The sequence below is a fragment of the Lynx canadensis genome, chromosome D1 (assembly GCF_007474595.2).
Source record: "Lynx canadensis isolate LIC74 chromosome D1, mLynCan4.pri.v2, whole genome shotgun sequence".
NCBI classification, from domain to species: domain Eukaryota; kingdom Metazoa; phylum Chordata; class Mammalia; order Carnivora; family Felidae; genus Lynx; species Lynx canadensis.
Genome location: NC_044312.2, coordinates 72,780,767 through 72,799,495, shown reverse-complemented (window position 1 = coordinate 72,799,495; position 18,729 = coordinate 72,780,767). Strand labels below are relative to the sequence as shown.

Genomic DNA, 18,729 nt, shown 5'->3' with positions numbered 1-18,729 from the left:
AGAAAATTTCCTAAGGACTTTGCTTTATCTTTTTATTTTTATGTGTTATATTATTTTTAAATATATATTTATTTTGAGAGAGAGAGAGAGAGCAGGGGAGGTGGAGAGAGAGAGAGAGAGAGAGAGAGAGAGAGAGAGGAAGAGAGAGAATACCAAGCAGGCTCCATGCTGTCAGTGCAGAGGCTGACATGGGGCCCGATCTAACAAACCATGAGATCATGACCTGAGCCGAAATCAAGAGTCAGACAGATACTAAACCGACTGAACCATTCAGGCTCCCCTGCTTAATTTTTTTATATTCAATTCATTATCTTTGAATAATCTACCATATCAACTGTTGTACCTGCCAATTTTTGGCTCTTTGCTTTCTATACAGTCTCATTGCAAAGTCTTGATTTGTTAATTTTTTCTGTTCTCCAATGCTGTATTTCTTCTCTGATGAACATCTTTGCAAGATTTGCAGTTTCACTTTGCAGTCACTACATATTTTTATTTTGAATATTATTTACATTATTCCACAATGAAATATTCATCTGTCGGCCAGCCTGATTCTCAAACTTAACTGAAAACAATTGGCAATTTCTAAAAGTATTCCTATTCTTAGGCTGCACTTAAACCAATTAAATTAATCTTAGGGAATGGGACCTAGAAATCACTATTTTTTAAAGGCTGCATGTGTTTTCAATGTGCAGACACATTTGAAACAACTGAGCACACATTATCAAAGATAATGAAGAAATTGACCCAAATGGGTGAGATACATGTTAAATAAATATGTGAGGGATGTTTGAGTGAAGATTAATTTTATAAATATTAAGTCATTGATAGTCATTAGAGAGCGTTTTTATTTTTGGTGTCTTTTACTTCCTGTATAATTTATATTTATTGAATGCCGAGTATGTTTGGGCTAGGAATACAGTGGTGAATTAAAATGTATGTTATTCCTTTCTCTAAACATCGACAGTCCAAGGAAGAGGAAACATTAAGTAAATATTTAACTATAAGATAATAAATATCATGAAGGGAAAAGGAGACCTAAACTGGTTTGTGATCAAGGATGGTGACTATGTATTAGTGATTAGTGATTAATACCAAGACCTAAAAGATGAGTAGAAATAATTTGGTGAAGAGGAGAGATAACAGGGAACAGAATTTTTTGAGGACCATAAAATGAGAAAAATCTTGTAAGCTCTGGGAACAGAAATCGGGCAAAGATGACTAAAGAACAATCAACAGAGAATAAAGATCAAGTCTTAAGTCTAAAGTTATTAAGCGTATTTGACTGTCAGAAGATGAGATTAGAAAGATGCTTTGGAATTAGATGTTAATAGGAATTTGGAATTTCTTCTGTAGGTTATGAGGAAATGACAAAGTAGATTATTTTCTTCCAGGATTTTATTTAAATTCAAGTTAGTTAACATACAACATATAGTACAGTGTTTGTTTCAGGAGTAGAATTTAGTGATTCATCACTTACATATAACACCCAGTGCTCATCACAACAAGTGTCCTCCTTTATGCTCATCACCCATTTAGCCCAACCCCCTCCTCCCCTCCAGCAACCCTCTGTTCTCTATAGTTAAGAGTTTCTTATTGTTTGCCTCCCTCTCTGTTTTTCTCTTATTTTTCCTTTCCTTCCCCTATTTTCATCTGTTTTGTTTCTTAAATTCCACATATGTGTGAAATCATAGTGTCTTTCTCTGACTGACTTATTTCACTTAGCATAATACACTCTAGCTCCATCCACATCACTGCAAATGGCAAGATTTCATTCTTTTTGATGGCTGAGTAATATTCCATTGTATACATATACCATAGCTTCTTCATCCATTCATCAGTTGATGGGAATTTGGGCTCTTTTTATAATTTGGCTCTTGTTGATAATGCTGCTATAAACATTGAGGGGTGTGTGCCCCTTTGAATCAGTATTTTTGTATCTTTTAGTTAAATACCTAGTAGTGCAATTGCTGGGTCCTAGGCTAGTTCTATTTTTTAACTTTTTGAGGAACCTCCATACTGTTTTCCAGAGTGGCTGCACCAGTTTTTATTCCCATCAGCAGTGTAAGAGGGTTCCCCTCTCTCTGCATCCTTGCTAACATCTGTTGTTTCCTGAGTTGTTAATTTTTTGCCATTCTGACAGGTGTGAAGTGATATCTCACTGTGATTTTGATTTGTATTTCCCTGATGATGAGTGATGTTGAGCACTTTTTCATATGTCTGTCAGCCATTTGTAGGTCTTCTTTGGAAAAATGTCTGTTTATGTCTTCTACCCCTTTCTTAACTGGATTATTTGTTTTCTGGGTGTTGAATTTGGTAAGGTCTTTATAGATTGGAAATAACAAAGGTTTTTAAGCAGGAGAGTGACATGATCAGATTTAATGTCTTAGGACTATAATTCAGGTAGAAAAAAAAAAGATTTCCCAATGTGGCATCTTCAACTTAGAATTTGAAAAGTGAACTTTTCTATGTTTTGCTTTTCCTGCATTGCGTTAAAATTATTAAAGTAGAATGGATTTTTGCCTCCAATTATCATTATTGCCCTATTCCCCAAGCTAAATGCAAAACCACATGTATGAGGACAAAAAAAAATCTCCACCATCATTCCTTAAGAGCTAAATGTATACCAATATAAGCAGAGTCTTCCTATGAGTTTTTGAGTTTGCCAAAGATAGCTTTGAAATAAGGTCAGGAGCTTGAGAGCTGCATACTGAAGGGACTGATCCCAGAGAACAATATGGCTCCAGACATCACACATCTCTGAAGATGTTGAAGTGGCCTAATGTGGTTACTTTGACAGCAGCAAACATGAAACAGTCCTTTTAGTTTGAATGACTAATAGCTAGTATGATAGTAAGTGGGAGAGAAAAAAATTCAAAATTTTAATTAAATGATGTTCTACATACTTTTCTCCTTTGGACTCATTTCAGTCACATGCTAAAGCAGTTGCCTGAGATTTCCACAGCATTAGTTAATTCAAAGGAGCAGAAAATGAATCAGTACCAGAAACTTATTTATTATGCCCTTCTTTCCTTTAAGCACCATGATAAAGTCAGTATCTCTTGTGATCACAGGAGTTTGCATTTCTAAGACTTGGGTGTATCCAATTTAAAAGTTGATTAACATATATCCAAACATAATAATAAAGTTACTTGTTTTATTTTTCTTTACCTTTCTGTTTACTGAAAGTAACCAGTGATGGAAATATTTAATATTATATTTACTTGTATATTTAAGTGATAGAAATAAGACATGAAAATACTGACACTACTGAGAGAAAGCTTTTTTGTGTGTTTTCAAACAAAACAATTTACACGTATGATTTAGACCTACCCTCCTTTATTACAAAATATGAATGCCTCTTGTATTAATAGTGTCCATTGCCTATAGCCCACCGAAAATTGGAGTCCAAGAAATGAAATAGTCACAGCTGAATCAGATCAAGCACCAATTAGATCTGGAGATACCAAGTTTTGGTGAAATTATGGAAAGAGTTAACTGAATAATAATTGGAAGTGGGGAAGCACATAATGAAATCCCAGTCCTGATTTTGCTATAGATTAACTGTGCAACTGTGTTTCATTTAGTCCATCTCAGATCTGTATTAGCACTCTACTATTATTGAGTTATTACTGCTGCTAATAAGACCAATACAAGTAATTGAGAGTTTCCAGTGTCCCAGTGCTTTGGTCCTATTTGTTCTACTTTTCTCTTTCTAAAGCTCTAGTTAGGGGAAAAAACAGTAAAGTGATATATATTTCTGGAGAAGAAGCACTTTTTCTACATAAAACAGTCCTCCAAAATCTGCTATACAGCTTTCTGGCATGTTTTCTGCTAGTTGTATGTGGTATTCAGTGGGACAGTTCCAAAGAGATATACACGTAGATCAGAAAGAAAAAATTTGCCATAGGTTCATTCTGATAATTTAATTTGCTTTTTGTGCTGCTTGCGACCTTTTCTTTCTTTCTTTTCAGCTATGCAGAGTCCGTGACTACTAGTAATAGCTAAATTTGCCCAGAGGATTCTAATTTCTATTTCAGAAGGTAAAAAAGTGCATTTCACTTTTGAGTATGCTTCTTGAAAATGTTCCCCTTTATCAGTTTATTTTGTTCTTTTCCTAGAGTTGTTTAAACATTTTTTTAACCTAAAAATGAGGGTGTGTCAGAATTGTTGCAAGCAACGATAGAGGTAATCATATGTGGTTCTTGTTATAAGCTTTGTGTTGATATTGACTGCTATTTAAAATAGTACCTCTAAGATGAATCTTTTAGCATTTTTCTTTTTCAAGTGAGCTTATTCTCAACATTTAATCATTTTTCACACCAGTCATATTCTTGTAATACCGTTAATGTCCTAGGATCAATGTAAGGTATTTGAACAAGGGGCTCAATATAGTATGAGTTATTTCCTCTATTACACATTCGTATATTTCTTAGATTTCTAAAGACTGTCTCTTTAAGCAACCAACATTAATTTTACAATTTACTTGTATGTTCTGATTTCCTAAATAGTTTATTGTTTAGAAAATATAGAAACATTAATGAAGAATATGTTTAAAATCACCATTACCAGAGATAGAGCACCTGGTAAAATTTTGGTATAATGTATATATAGTTGAGGTTATATCATATCTAGTTTTGAGTTATAATTTTTAAGTTGAATTTCTTAACAGCTTGTCTTGATGGCTCAGAGTTATCATTATGAACATCTGATTCCTGAGCTACTCCTTGAGTTGAGGGTTTGTTAAGGCTACTTATCTCTATATTGAGTGGCCCCTAAAGTGCTGTACTTCTTTGAGTTCTTGTGTCTGCATTTTGGGTTTCCTGCCTTTGACTTTGTTTCCAGACTGTAAGTTGTCATTTCTCTGTAACTGACGTATTTGCCTCCAGTAATAATACCTCTCCTTCTATACTCCTAGAAGCTGCTATTTCTATTCAGCTATGGGCTGATAAGAAGAGAGAGAAAATTAACATTTTATAGAGTTATTTTTTGTTATACAGCACTTCGTGCAGATGCTTTCACATGAATTATTGCTATTTATCACAAGTTTTTACATTATTCTTGGTTTGGGGCACCTGGGTGGCTCCGTAGGTTCAGTGTTTGACTCTTGATTTCGATTCAGGTCATGATCTCACGGTTTGTGAGATTAAGCCTGGTGCCGGGTTCTGTGCTGACAATGAGGAGCCTGCTTGGGATTCTCCCTCTCTCTCTCTCTCTCTCTCTCTCTCTCTCAAGCTCTCAAAATAAATAAATAAGCATTAAAAATTGTTATTGGTTCAATGTTTATTTATATAACAATGAGTCATTTATTGAGCACTTACTACCTGCCAGGCTCTGCGCTAAGAACTTTATATATACCATGTCAGTTGAGTTTATTCCTGCAGTATTCCAGAGAGGTGGACTATTTTACAGAAAAAATACCTAGTGTCAGAGAAGTTGAGTAACTTGCCCAAGATCATACTACTAGTAAGTAGTAGAGTCAGGATTTGAAGACGTGCCCCTGAAATAATTAAAAGTGCTATAATTATGTCTGAAGTAAGACTCAATAGATTCTGAGCTCAGGCTCCTTTAAATAAGTAAATAAGCTGTAGTGTATTACCTTGAGACATCTGTTTTGGGTTTTGCTTAGTTTCTAATTCTCCTCATTGCTCTATAATAGGGATGTTGCTGTACAAGGGATCTATTGAGCAATGTAGTGATTCAAGTGTGGAAAAGTGTCTAAGCAATTCAATATTCAAGCCAAATTAATACTAACAGAACGAAGTTAACAAATATCTACCAAGGAAGGGACAATTCTTTTTTTTTTTTTAATTTTTTTTTTTTCAACGTTTATTTATTTTGGGGACAGAGAGAGACAGAGCATGAACGGGGGAGGGGCAGAGAGAGAGGGAGACACAGAATCGGAAACAGGCTCCAGGCTCTGAGCCATCAGCCCAGAGCCCGACGCGGGGCTCGAACTCACGGACCGCGAGATCGTGACCTGGCTGAAGTCGGACGCTTAACCGACTGCGCCACCCAGGCGCCCCAGGAAGGGACAATTCTTATGATTGTTAAATAAGACTGTTTTTCATAATTCATAGAATCAAGAGTGTATTCTTTGCTAGATTTCCTCTATCAAAAGTACTGATTTATGAAATTACATAAGAGTTAATTTAGCAATTAGCCAAAACACCATTGTATTGATTGTCCATAGCTATACTTCTTGGGGAAACAGGTTTTAATCTCAATGTATGTGTGTGTGTGTGTGTATATATGTATATATATATATATATATATATATATATATATATATATATATATTTAAATTATACATGAACTGAAGGGGTAATTTCAAGGAGCAGAAAACCTCAATTAGAATTTTTAATGGTAGTTAAGAGGTTAAGTGGTGGTTAATAACTTGGTCTTTAAAGTTTATCTGCCTAGTATAATCTTGCACAAGTTAATTTCTCTGTGCCTAGTTTCTCATATGTAAATTGGGGATAGTGATAATAATACATAATAATACTCATATTTGGGTTGTTTATTTTAGGACTAAATAGGTTAATATATGTCAAGCAATTAGAATCATGCTTATTGCATAAGTGCTTTACAAGTGTTAGCTATTGTTACTTTAATTTAAATTTTTAACCATTTTCCAAATCTTAGAGTTCTGTAAAAACTGCTAATAATCTTAAGTCTTTGCCTATCAAAATGTTTTATTTTTCACTTTACAAATAACCTAAGCATCAAAACATCTAAAGTTGCTGTATTTTATTTAGAATGGACACAAACTTCATGTGAGGTATCCAATATAGCATCTCTTTACCTTCAGAAAATTTTACTCCAAGTTGTGAAGTTTTCTCTGCTTTGAAAATATGATACATTGGGCAAATAGGGTAACATTGCAGTTCAGCTGCCGACTTGAGGGTTGAATGTGCGTTAGTATCCAATAACGAGAGGACTCCTTGTTTATTTGCTATTTTATTTAAAAAAAAATTTGCAAATGGCAATTTACTCTTTTACCCAACCCACCCACCCCTGCTATGGTGTGCATGTGCATGAGAAAGATAAAAGCCATGTTTTCTTCGTGGAAGGGTGTGGAGGTAGAGGATGATTTCAAATTAGAAATAATGACAGTAATTGAGGCTTCCAATGAAGATACTGTGGCCACCAAAGGACAGAGGGGAGACACTAACTTCTGAAGCTGAGGTATTTGATTAAACATGTAGATTGTTCTTTATGTGTTTAGGTGCCAAGTATGTTGTTATTTAAGAGCTGAAGACTGTGTTTGAGAAAGGTGTTTATTGGATGGTTTAATGATGGTTTGGAGGGAAGCAGCCCTGAAATATCTAGAAAACCTGCAATAAGTAAAAAATAACATTTTGATAGGCAAAGACTTTTGCTTTTCTTTTATAATAATTAACTGTGAGACTTAGCTTATTGTAATGGTCATTTATTATTTTGGGTAATTAACACTGGCGTAGAGAAAAAAATACCAGACTTTGATTAGAATGCCTAATGCTTTTCTTATTACCTTAAAAAATTTTGTTCTGTTTTGTTTTAAAAAACAGCTTACAACTTTGTTATCTTCAGGTGATTTTATTTCTCAATATTTATTTTGAAAAGTCTGGCATTGTGCCTGTGTGTGCCTCTGTGTGTGTTTGTATGTATGTGTGTATTTGGATTGGAGGAGGAGATGAGAGAAGGTGAAATTTGAAGGGAATGGAAAGTCAGTGAAAGTTAGTGTAAAGGATTGGAGATCTTTGTACTCAAAAATAAAACATTTAAAGCATCTTTTCTCTCTTAGAGGGAAAGATGAAACTGACCATATTATGCATATTTCCATGAAGAATGTGTATAAATCTCATATGCAAAATTATAAGAAGAAGCAAACTATCTAAGAGAGGGAAGAAAATATATATGACTTAAAAAATTGTAGCAGAGGTAAAGAGAGACTTTTTTTGAATATATTTTTAAACACAGTGTCCAATTTGGATAAAGTGTTAACAGAGCAGGCCAGCCCATTTATAGATTACAACACTTTAATTTTCTCAATGTTACAAAGTGTTGATTTTGATAAAGAATTTGTTGATGCTATATCAGCTTTTCCATGTGGGGAAGTGCTCCTGGTTGATTAGTTAGACTTGAGGCTCAGCCAAAATTCAGAAGTTTGGTCCCCAGTTTTTCTGGCCTTCTGAATAAGAAAAAAGCTACTAAGTTTTCCTGAGCCTTGATTCCCTATGAAGGAAATTATTCATTATTAAGGATGTCAGTTCTTTTCTCTTCATCTTCTTCCTTTCTTTCTTTAAAAAAAATTATCTTTTTGTCTCTTGTTATTACCATCTTCATCTATCTTTAATTAGGTAGATGCTAATTTTGGAGGTACTCCAGGGTTTATATTAGCTTAGTCATATGAAAATTTTTTACATTTGTATCAACCTTTTTTTTTTTTACTGTTATTTTCAACCCAAAGACTCAATTTTTTTTTTTTTTTTTAACTAGAAGTTTAAAGCTGAGGAGTCTAAACCTTGGTGAAACTAATTGAGTTGCTCAAGATCACACAGTCAAAAATCCAAGTATTTAGGAATCTGGGCAAGGACGTTTGTTAATGCCACACTGTCAAATAATTGACCCTTATGCTTTTTTTTTTTTTGTCTTGCTTTATTGATGACCAGTGTCTGCATATTTGTTTTTAATATTCTGCTTAACCATTTGCAATTATCTTATTTTACTATGTCTACCTATCTATCAGTAGGTGGACACATATCAAGGAGATTTGCCTGATTGCTTTGTAGGGCTCATTTGCAGCTCAATATAGTACATTTACGAGATTTTATAATTTGAAGTAAAATTTCTGATTGCATAAAATATCCTAATACATTTATGAGATTTGCTTTCAGTAGAAAAACTGTCATATCTTTTTGTGTCTGTTTTGACAATAAGAAGGCAGTATGTTATTTTTCGCTTTTCCAGAAATTATAGGCTCATTAAACAATTAGAATGGGGAAAAGGGTAAAATATAGTCTTCCTGACTGCTTTTTTTTTTCTGATTAAAAAACCTAACAGTGGTTATTGGAGAAAATTTGGAAACTATACAAAGAAAATTCCATAATGACATCTAGAGAGATCTCAAAATGCTTAAACTGATTATATCCTTGAAATTTATTTACTTACACACACACATATGTATATATTTAAATGGTATCGTATTGCACATGCTGTTTTGGAAGATGCTTTTTAAAAGTTAATGTTTCGTGGTCATTTTTCTCATGTCATTAAATATTCTTCTCCTACATCTTTTTTTTTAAATAAACTTTGTTATTTACTTCAAAAATAACAGATATCACATATATGAAATTTAGGAATCACATACAAAAATAAAAAAAAAGAAGAAAAACTGCATTCCTAGTGTCTAGATATAATCATTATAAATATCAAGTTGTATATATATCCAGTATTAAAATTGTATGTCTTTTTCTTTCTCTGTTTATATCTATATCTCCCTTTAAGACAAAAGTAGAATCATATGGTAACAATTACTTTATGATCTGCTTTTTTATTTAACAGTATATCATATCACTTACAGTTTCCCATGATACACTATTCTTTTACATCATCATTTTTAATGGTTGAATACTATTCTATTTGTGGGCATTTCAAAATTTAATTGATCATCTCTAGTTAAGGTTTGTGATTTTTCTACTATTATTAAGAACATTGCAGTAACCTCCTTTGTAGCTTAATCTTTGCACACATCTCTGATGATTTCTTTAGTTCAAATTCTTAGAAATGAATGTGAATTGGGGGTGATCACTTTTTAAAAGCATTTAATCCATATTGCCAGAATAACCTCCAGAATATATGAACCAGTTTACTCTTACGAGCAGTGTCTGAGAATACTTATTTTGTCACATTCATGCTTATGCATAGTATTGTTATCATTTTCAACCATTGCCAATATGACCGAAAATGGCAGTTTATTTTTAGTATAATTTATATTTCTTTGATTAGTAGTGAAATGGAATATTTTTTCATTTGTTTTTTGTTCATTTGCATTTCTTTTTTTTCTTTCTTCTCTTCCCTTCCCCTTCCTTTCTTTTCCTTTCCTTCCTTTTTTCTCTTTCTTTTCCTCCTTCCTTCCTTCCAAACTTCCTTCCCTCCTTCCTCCCATCCTTTTCACCTTCCTTCCCCCCCCCCCGCCTTTTTTTCTTTCTTAATAAATTTCTTGTTCATATCCTTTGAGAAGTAGCATAGATTTTGGAGTCTGACTGTTGGTGACACAGTTTGAATCTTGGCTCTACCTTCACTACTTATCAGTTCTGTAACCTTGGGTGTTTACTTAATCTCTCAATGTGTGTTTTCTTATCTGTAAAAGTTTCCTATATGTCGTAGGGTTGTGCAAGGCTCAAGTGAATGATATATATAAAATATTTATAACTGTCCAGCACAAAGTAATGCACGTTATTCTAATGGGAAGTTAATTTTTATTCATTTGTAAGAGGTTTTTATATTCTAAAAATATTAACCCTTTTTGTATATGATGTAGGTATTTTTCCAATCTTTTCATTTTGTCTTCAATTAAAATTTTTAGAAAATCAAGTTTCTCATAAAATCTAAAGTTTTATTTTTCTCCTTTTGAATTTCTTCTTCTGGTATCATATTTAGACATGTTTTTCCCACTCAACATTATGTAAACATTTACATATATTTTGTTATGGCATTATCATAGTATTTATTTTTTATACTTTTAGTTTTTTAATTCACCTGGAACTTATTTTGTTGTGTGATATGCAATTAGGATGTAAAGAACCAATTGTCCCAACAATATGAGTCATATAATCCATCTTTAAAACACTACAATTATTGGGGCACCTGGGTGGCTCAGTTGGTTGAGCGGCTGACTTCTGCTCAGGTCATGATCTCCCAGTCTGGGAGTTTGAGCCCTGCATCGGGCTGTGTGCTGGCAGCTCAGAGCCTGGAGCCTGCTTTGGATTCTGTGTCTCCCTCTCTCTCTGCCTCTCTCCCACTCATCTCTCTCTCGCTATCAAAAATAAATAAACATAAAAAAAAAAACCCACTACCATTATCACAGACTAAATTCCTAGAGATATTTGGGTCTGTTTTTCAATTTCTTTTGCTAATAATAAACCTGGTCATTCATTTGGCACACTTTTAATTAGTGAGATTTTATAGATGTATAATATATTAATGATATTTATATTATATAATCTCTCTAAAAGTAATATATTTTATCATATATTAAGTGTATAATATATTTATTTGTATATTATATATTTATACTATATAATAGTTGTATATAATATATAAATATAAATATAAAATATATGCATTATATTTTTATAATTTACATATAAGTTTATATCTTTATAAATTTATTTTAAAATTTAAATTTTATTTAAAATTATTAAAATTTATTTTAAATTTATATATATTTATATTTCTATAATGTATAATATTGTATTTAATTTTTTATAATTTATATGCAAGTTTATGTCTATATATAAATTTGTAAATTTATCTTAAAGTTAAAATTTTATTTAAATTTATATTTATATATAAATTTATATTTATTTATAAATTTATAAATTTTTTAAAATTAAAATTTTGTTTTAAATTTATATATAAATTTATACTTATATATAATATATCATAAATATATAAATATATTATAAAATATGTGAAAAATATAAATATATTTATATATTTACTTATATATGATATATTTATATATAACATATTTATATATACATATAACATAAATATGTATTTATATAATTATATAATAAAGAGAATATAGTAACAACATAGAAATATGTTTAAAATAATATATATTAAAGTATTAATTAATAATAATATATAGTTAACTTACTTTTTCAAATTATCTTGGTTATTCTCAAGTATTTGTTTTCCCATATGAACTTTAGAATAATTTTATCATTACGTCCCTCCCCCCCCCCCGCAAAAAGCTCTGCTTGTGGTTTTTATAGAAGTATACTAAACTTGGGATCATATGATTTTTTAAACTGATGCATCGTATTTTAGTTTAAGGTTACATTTTTAATTTAACTAATCCACCATGCTTAGCACATACACTCAATGTAAATTCTTTTTTTTTAATTTTACATATTATTATTTTTTATTTGAGAGAGAGAGAGTGGAGGAGAGGGGCATAGGGAGAAGGGTAGAGGGAGAAAGAGAGAGAATCTTAAGCAGGTTCCATGCTCAGAGCAGAGTCCATGGCAGGGCTCAATCCCATGACCTGAGTGGAAATCAAGAATCACTGACTGAGCCACCCAGGCATCCCTACAAATTCTTGAATAAATGTCAAATGTGTTAATACTAACTGTTGGAAATTTAGGTGTTCCATCATAAGCAATACTTCAATGGACATTAAATATATAAATCTTGGACTACTACCATGATTGCTTCTGTGGAATCAATTCCTAGACATTAAAATCTAGTTCAATGAGTTTTTTTTTTTTTTAATGATTTTGATATATTGCCAAGTTGCCTTCTAGAAAGGATGCACCAATTTACTCCCTTACAGTTTGAAACCATCCTGTCATGATCAGCTTCTTATTTGTCTTCCCATTGAAGTGCACTACCAATATCTAATGAGTTTATATTTCATGGTAAAAGAAATATTTTTACTTTTTAAATGCTTGTCACATTAAACTTGCTGAATTTCTAGTAAAATACATATTTCCTCCACTATAAGGTATTAAAACAACTGATGTAGATATAAATCCACAAACTTGGGCAGAGTCACATGTGCAGGGAACCAGATAATAACAACCACAATAATAATAATAATATACCAGTAAATATTATTTTAGGTTAATGTCTTCACATGTTTTTCCTTACCCTAAATTGTTTTTCTTCTTTATACTGTGAAATTACTTCTATTTCTGATAAAAACAAACGCTGGTTACTTAGAGTATCTATCTGATTTTAGCTCTTTTAAAGCTAAGATGTTTTCACTTTTACCTAGCATGAACAACCTCACTCTTTGTATGATCTACTGGCTTTAAGTTGCAATTTTTGTTGGAGGAAAAAGTTCACACTTATTTTGATTTGTCCTTGCATACCTGGAACTGAGATTTGAACAAGAAAATAAACTAATGTTACAGTTTTGAGTAGTTGGATGGAAAGAAGCTAATAAACAAAGGGCGTTAAGTATTCTGGTTCCTTTAGTTTTTGTTGATCTATTTATTCACTTTTCATTCTTCCTTTTTATCTTTCTTGATGTAGTATACATACTATATAAAAAGAGAATAAGCCTCAATCATGATGCTATAGTTATTGCTACTGTATTTTAAAAAGTAAAAGCCTATTTTCCTTAAAACAAATACCAACCTCTTTGATATCTGTGTAATTAACAATTTGACTTTTTTTTGTATAAAAGGATTTTTTTGTAGATTGTTTTAAGAGTTTTTAGTTTGCTGAAGAATAGTACCCCTTAATATTTCTTTTTTTCGACTTCTTTTTCTTCTTCCTAACATCTCTCCATCTTACTCTTCCCCCTCCTGTTTCCCTCCCCCTCCCTTCGTCTTCCCCTTCTCATTCCTTTTCTTTTTCTTTCTGCGTAGGTTTAGTGGGTGTTCAAGAAATACAACTGGCAGGTCTGGAGTCTGAAATGTTCTATCAGTAGTACAGTAGGTTTTCCCCGTTTCCAGTAGTTGCCTGGGAGATGTAAGTTACTCTATGATGGGTCTATAGAATATAGTGACAGGTTTCAATGATGACCATGAAGAACTCTTCTCTCATTTTTTTTTTTTCATTTTCATCCTCATAGAGATCATGTGAAACTCTTACCTTTAGCAAGAGTGCTTTGACTTAAAAATCCAATTTCTAGGATGCCTGGGTGGCTCAGTCGATTAAACGTCTGACTCTTGGATTCGGCTCAGACCATGATCTTACGGTTTCATGGGTTCGAGCCCCACATTGGGTGCTGAGCTGACAGTGTGGAGTCTGCTTGGGATTCTCTATCTCCCTCTCTCTATGCCCCTCCCCCACTCATGCTGTCTCTGTGTTTCTCAAACACAAAATAAATAAACTTTAAAAATTAAAAAAAAATAAAATTTCCTCATGTTTCCCATTTTCCCAGTACCCATCTTTTGAAATGAAGTTTTAACCCTTAAAAGACAAGAATATAGAGGTAGTAGGTGAAGGATTCCACTTATAATTATAGCTAACTCTCTATCAAACACGCATGGATTATGTCTTGAGCATTAAGTACAACAATTTTCTAATCCTGGGATGACTTTCCTCTGGTAGCCAGCTTGCCTCTCTCTTCATATCCCCACTCCCATCTCTACTCTCACTCACCCCTTGCCAGTTATTTGGAATTCTAGTTTATTTTAATATTGACCTCAAATCAATCTAATTCAGAAGATATAGATCCAACAGGAAAAAAAAATCACATTATGTATGCTAGGACTATACATAAATGACTTGAGAGCAACCAAATTGTTTTTTTTTTTTAATCTTGTTTGCATTAGGTCTGCAATTGCCTCCATTACTATAATCATATCATTCAAGGAATGCAACTAGAGATTTTTAGTGAAAGTAGTATGCTACTATAGATTTTTAGTGAGTTCTTTTGGACCAGAACCATTTATTCTGTCTTTCCTGTATAATGTTCATTGCTTTGTTGTTTAGAGATCTGAATTCCAGTCCCAAATCATCTTTGGAGTTTGGAGGATTGGGTTCCAGGGTCAGCTCTCTTGGCTTCTAATTAGTAACTAGGTACTTGTTTGAGCAAGTTGTTTAAGCTCTGTAGGCCTCATCTTCTTTCATTTGTAACACTGTGGTTCAGTGATGCAAAGTATCTAATCTTAGCTAGAGCGATTAGCTTTGGTAAGTAAAAGATGTCATTACCCTGTTTTATAGTGTATAGAGCTTCTGTGTGAATGAGTAGGCTGAAAAAAGTAATTGGTATGGACTAATAAAGTTTGAAAGACTTTAAGAAGTGTTAATAATACTGAGCTTTTGAGATTTCTTTTTTACGTAAGTTGATGAAATTGTATCTGTTTTCTCATATAAGACCTAACGGCAGTAATCATTTTTTGGTTAGATGACGTTTTATTTTCAAGTTCCATTCTTGACAGTAGCTAATAGGCACAGTGTAGCATTAAGTTTCACTAACATACTTTCATCCTGTGATTTTTGACCATGGTTGTCCCCTTTTCCTGAACAATGATACAAAACAGAAAAGCTTGAATAGTTACAGAAATCAAGAGAATGGGGAGAAGTGTAGAAAATGAGAGAAAGGTGGGGGAGGGGCGGGAGAGGGAGAAAAAGAGAATTAACATGAAATAAATGACAATGGATCTGGTTGTCCCTTTTTAGGTAATTGTCTGGTCTTCAAGAACTATCTTACTACTATTTCTTAGATTTTGCATGGGATAAAGCATTGTCCAAGAACAAAGTCTGCAGCATAAAATGAGTTTGTTGGGGCGCCTGGGTGGCTCAGTTGGTTAAGCATCTGACTTCGGCTCAGGTCATGATCTCACAGTCCGTGAGTTTGAGCCCCGCGTCAGGCTCTGTGCTGACAGCTCAGAGCCTGGAGCCTGTTTCAGATTCTCTGTCTCCCTCTCTCTCTGACCCTCCCCCATTCATGCTCTGTCTCTCTCTGTCTCAAAAATAAACATTAAAAGAAAAAAATTAAAAAAAAATGAGTTTGTGACAGGGATAGGCATAATTCATTTGCATATCAGTTTGGTTTTGTTTTCTGCATTACAAAAAACAAAACAAAACAAAAATTCCCAAACAAAACCCAGCCCCTCATCACTTGTTTTTTTCTATTTTAATTTAATATATTTCAGTCATATTTAGGCACATGTTTAAGCAGGGGTTGGGAAATAAGTCTCTTAAAGTGCTAGATATGAGAAAATGACAAAGACATTAATACTAAATTATATTTTTTTTAAAAAAATGCAATGCACATGCAATATTTGAAATGCCATTTGTATTGCTGAAAAAGTTAATTTTTAGAATTCGTATAAGATGCATCACCATTATTCTACCTGAATAACCACTAAGAATGCAGAGGGGTTGGAATAAAAAACCACAAACCTATGAATTGGTGATAGTATGCCTCAGAGTACTTATGTGTTACAGTTAGTAGAGATTCTAAAGAACTGAAAAAAAAAAAAAAACCACTGAGTTTCTGGCAGTGTAAATTTCTGAATTAGTTTTGCAGATTTTCTGATTTTTTTTTTTTTGGTAGACTTTTGATAGGACTTTCCATGTTTTATATGAGGTAGTTCCCAGATGTGTGCATACACAGTTCAGGATATTCTGAATGATGAAGAGGCATTGTCTTAATCCATTTGGATTGGTATAATAAAATGCCACAGACAGGGCAGCTTATAAATAATAAAAAATTATTTCTCACAGTTGAGGATAGAAGTCTTATATCAGTATGCCAGTATGGGTTTGGTGAGGGCTCTCTTCTGGGTCATAGACTTCTTGTATGATAGAAGGTACTAGGGAGCTCTGTGGGATCTTTCCTAAAAGCACTAATCACATTCACGGAGGCTTTATTCTCATGACCTAATCACCCCCCAGTGGCCCTATCTACTGATACCTTCACCTTTGAGGGTTAGGATTTCAACATATGAATTTTAGGGGAGACAAGCATTCGGACCATAGCAGATATATTAGGGAACTCAGAGAAAGAAAGATTTTGCCTTATGATAGAGGTAATCATGGTATAGTGTAATAATGTGAAATGATACCATTTTTTTCCTATCTAGAACTTTAACAGACTTTAATCCCATGATCTGCTTTATTTAATATACCAAGGGCTTAGAGGCTGTGTTAGTAAAGATAAGTGAATTTTTTTCTCTTTCTTATTTTTCATGAATATTTAATAATGTACAGGATATATGATATACATATATTTATTCAACTTATTTGTTATTTGCTTTCATTTCTGAAGATTACAGAGTTGAATACACGTAAACCATAAAACAATAAACTATTACAATAAAAATTGGGTAATGCCTGGGTATAATTGTACCTCTGGAAATTATAGAAACCAGTTAAATTCTCTGTTGTGATGCCACATCATTTACTCGCAAGATCCATTATTTCCAGAGCTGTCGGGACATATGTAAACAAGAACTTATAGAATAGGAGGCTAAGTTTATTTGGTAGTGAAAGAGTAACCCAAAGAAGGAAGTTTGACCCAAAAGAAAAGGACACAGTATGAAAGGAGGAGTGAATTAAAGGAGGAGAGTTTCAAAGAGTGGTACAGAAATTGAAGAGCCCATTAGACTTGGATTGACCAGTGACACATCTCTGTTTTGGGCATGTGTCTAGAATTTATTCTTTTTTACATTTTGTAGAAATGCAAAATTGCACATTGTGACCTGTCCTTTGTGGTTGTCATTCTTTTTTTTTTTTTTTAATGTTCACTTATTTATTCTGAGAAAGGGAGAGAGAGAGAGAGAAGGAAAGAGAGAAAAAGAGTGAGAGAGCATGCATGTGTGAGCAGGGGAGGGGCAGAGAGAGAGCTAGGGAGAGGGAGAATCCCAAGGAGGCTCCACACTGGCAGCACGGAGCCTGAATCAAGGCTTGATCCCATGAAATGAGCTGAAATCAAGAGTCAGATGCTTAACTGACTGAGCCACTGCAGTGCCCCTGTGGTTGTCATTCTACCTCTCAATGATAAAAACATGTTAGGGACATAACACTCAGATAGTTTGTGTCATAACTACAGTTTGATGATGTAATTATATTTCTTTTTGTGCCCTGGTGCTCATAGAGGCACATATGTACATACTAGCACAGTACTGTGAATAATATTCTGCATAATGCCATTTCCTCCCATTGTTCTTGATAAATAAATCTACATACCATGACATTACATTTGTAAAGAGTTAAAAAGTGATTGGGTCATATGACCATGGCAAGTTCTGAATGTAGCTCACATTAAATAATGTGGGCTTTTATAGCATCAGAAAAAAAAATAATGAAATGTCATCAAAGTGATGTGTAGGAGTTTATATTTATGAGCATATTTATATATATGAATCTTAACTTTTTTTTATTATTATTAAGGATCTTTCCATTCCAGTTATTCCAGCCAGGAGTCTAGCCCATGATGTCAAATTACTAATTCTATACTAGTGTTGCCTGTTAACATTTCAAAGATGGTTAATGATTATTTTATTCTTCTATTACTTTGCTTTTATTTTAATTTTTCTATAATTCTCCTTATGTGAAAGTCTTCTAGCTTCTTGTGACCAGTGGTTAACTGCACACTTCATTTGGAGTCAGTTATTATTGCCTTCACCCAGCTGGGTTTATCTTTGAGTGATCTTTTGAAGAAGTACCCTTTCCCACAAAGTCCCACTCTTAGCTTTCAACCTAAGTCTTTGTTAGTGCTCTGTTCTTTCTTGTGACTCCCACAGCTTTGATTGGTCAGCTCCTCAATTTAAAGCCTGCCATCTGTCTCTGTTTTCCCTTTCTTTTGCCCTCTTTTTCCATGCTGTTAACTTATCATTATTTCTTTTTCCCCCAGCTTTATTGAGATATAATTGACATACAGCACTGTATGAGGTGTACAACATTATAATCTGACTTTCTTATATTGTGAACAAACAGTAAGTTTAGTTAGCATCCATCATATCATTATTTCTTTTCTGCTAGAAAATCTGTGCATATCTATTGTGCATCTAAATGGGTGCTTGGGTGGTTCAGTTGGTTAAGTGTCTGACTCTT

General features: G+C 33.1%; 1 protein-coding gene across 8 annotated transcripts in view; it reads left to right on the top strand.

The window, feature by feature from the left end:
* The window catches only part of SOX6 (SRY-box transcription factor 6), a 620,069-nt gene that overhangs the window by 207,023 nt on the left and 394,317 nt on the right, over window positions 1–18,729 (top strand). The window contains exon 1 of one of the 8 annotated variants that reach the window (XM_030330809.1): window positions 7,077–7,185. The exons of the other annotated variants lie outside the window; for them this stretch is intronic. The gene's annotated coding sequence lies outside the window, so the exon portion shown is untranslated. Of the gene's footprint in view, window positions 1–7,076; window positions 7,186–18,729 lie in introns of those variants that run through there. 8 annotated transcript variants of the gene reach the window in all.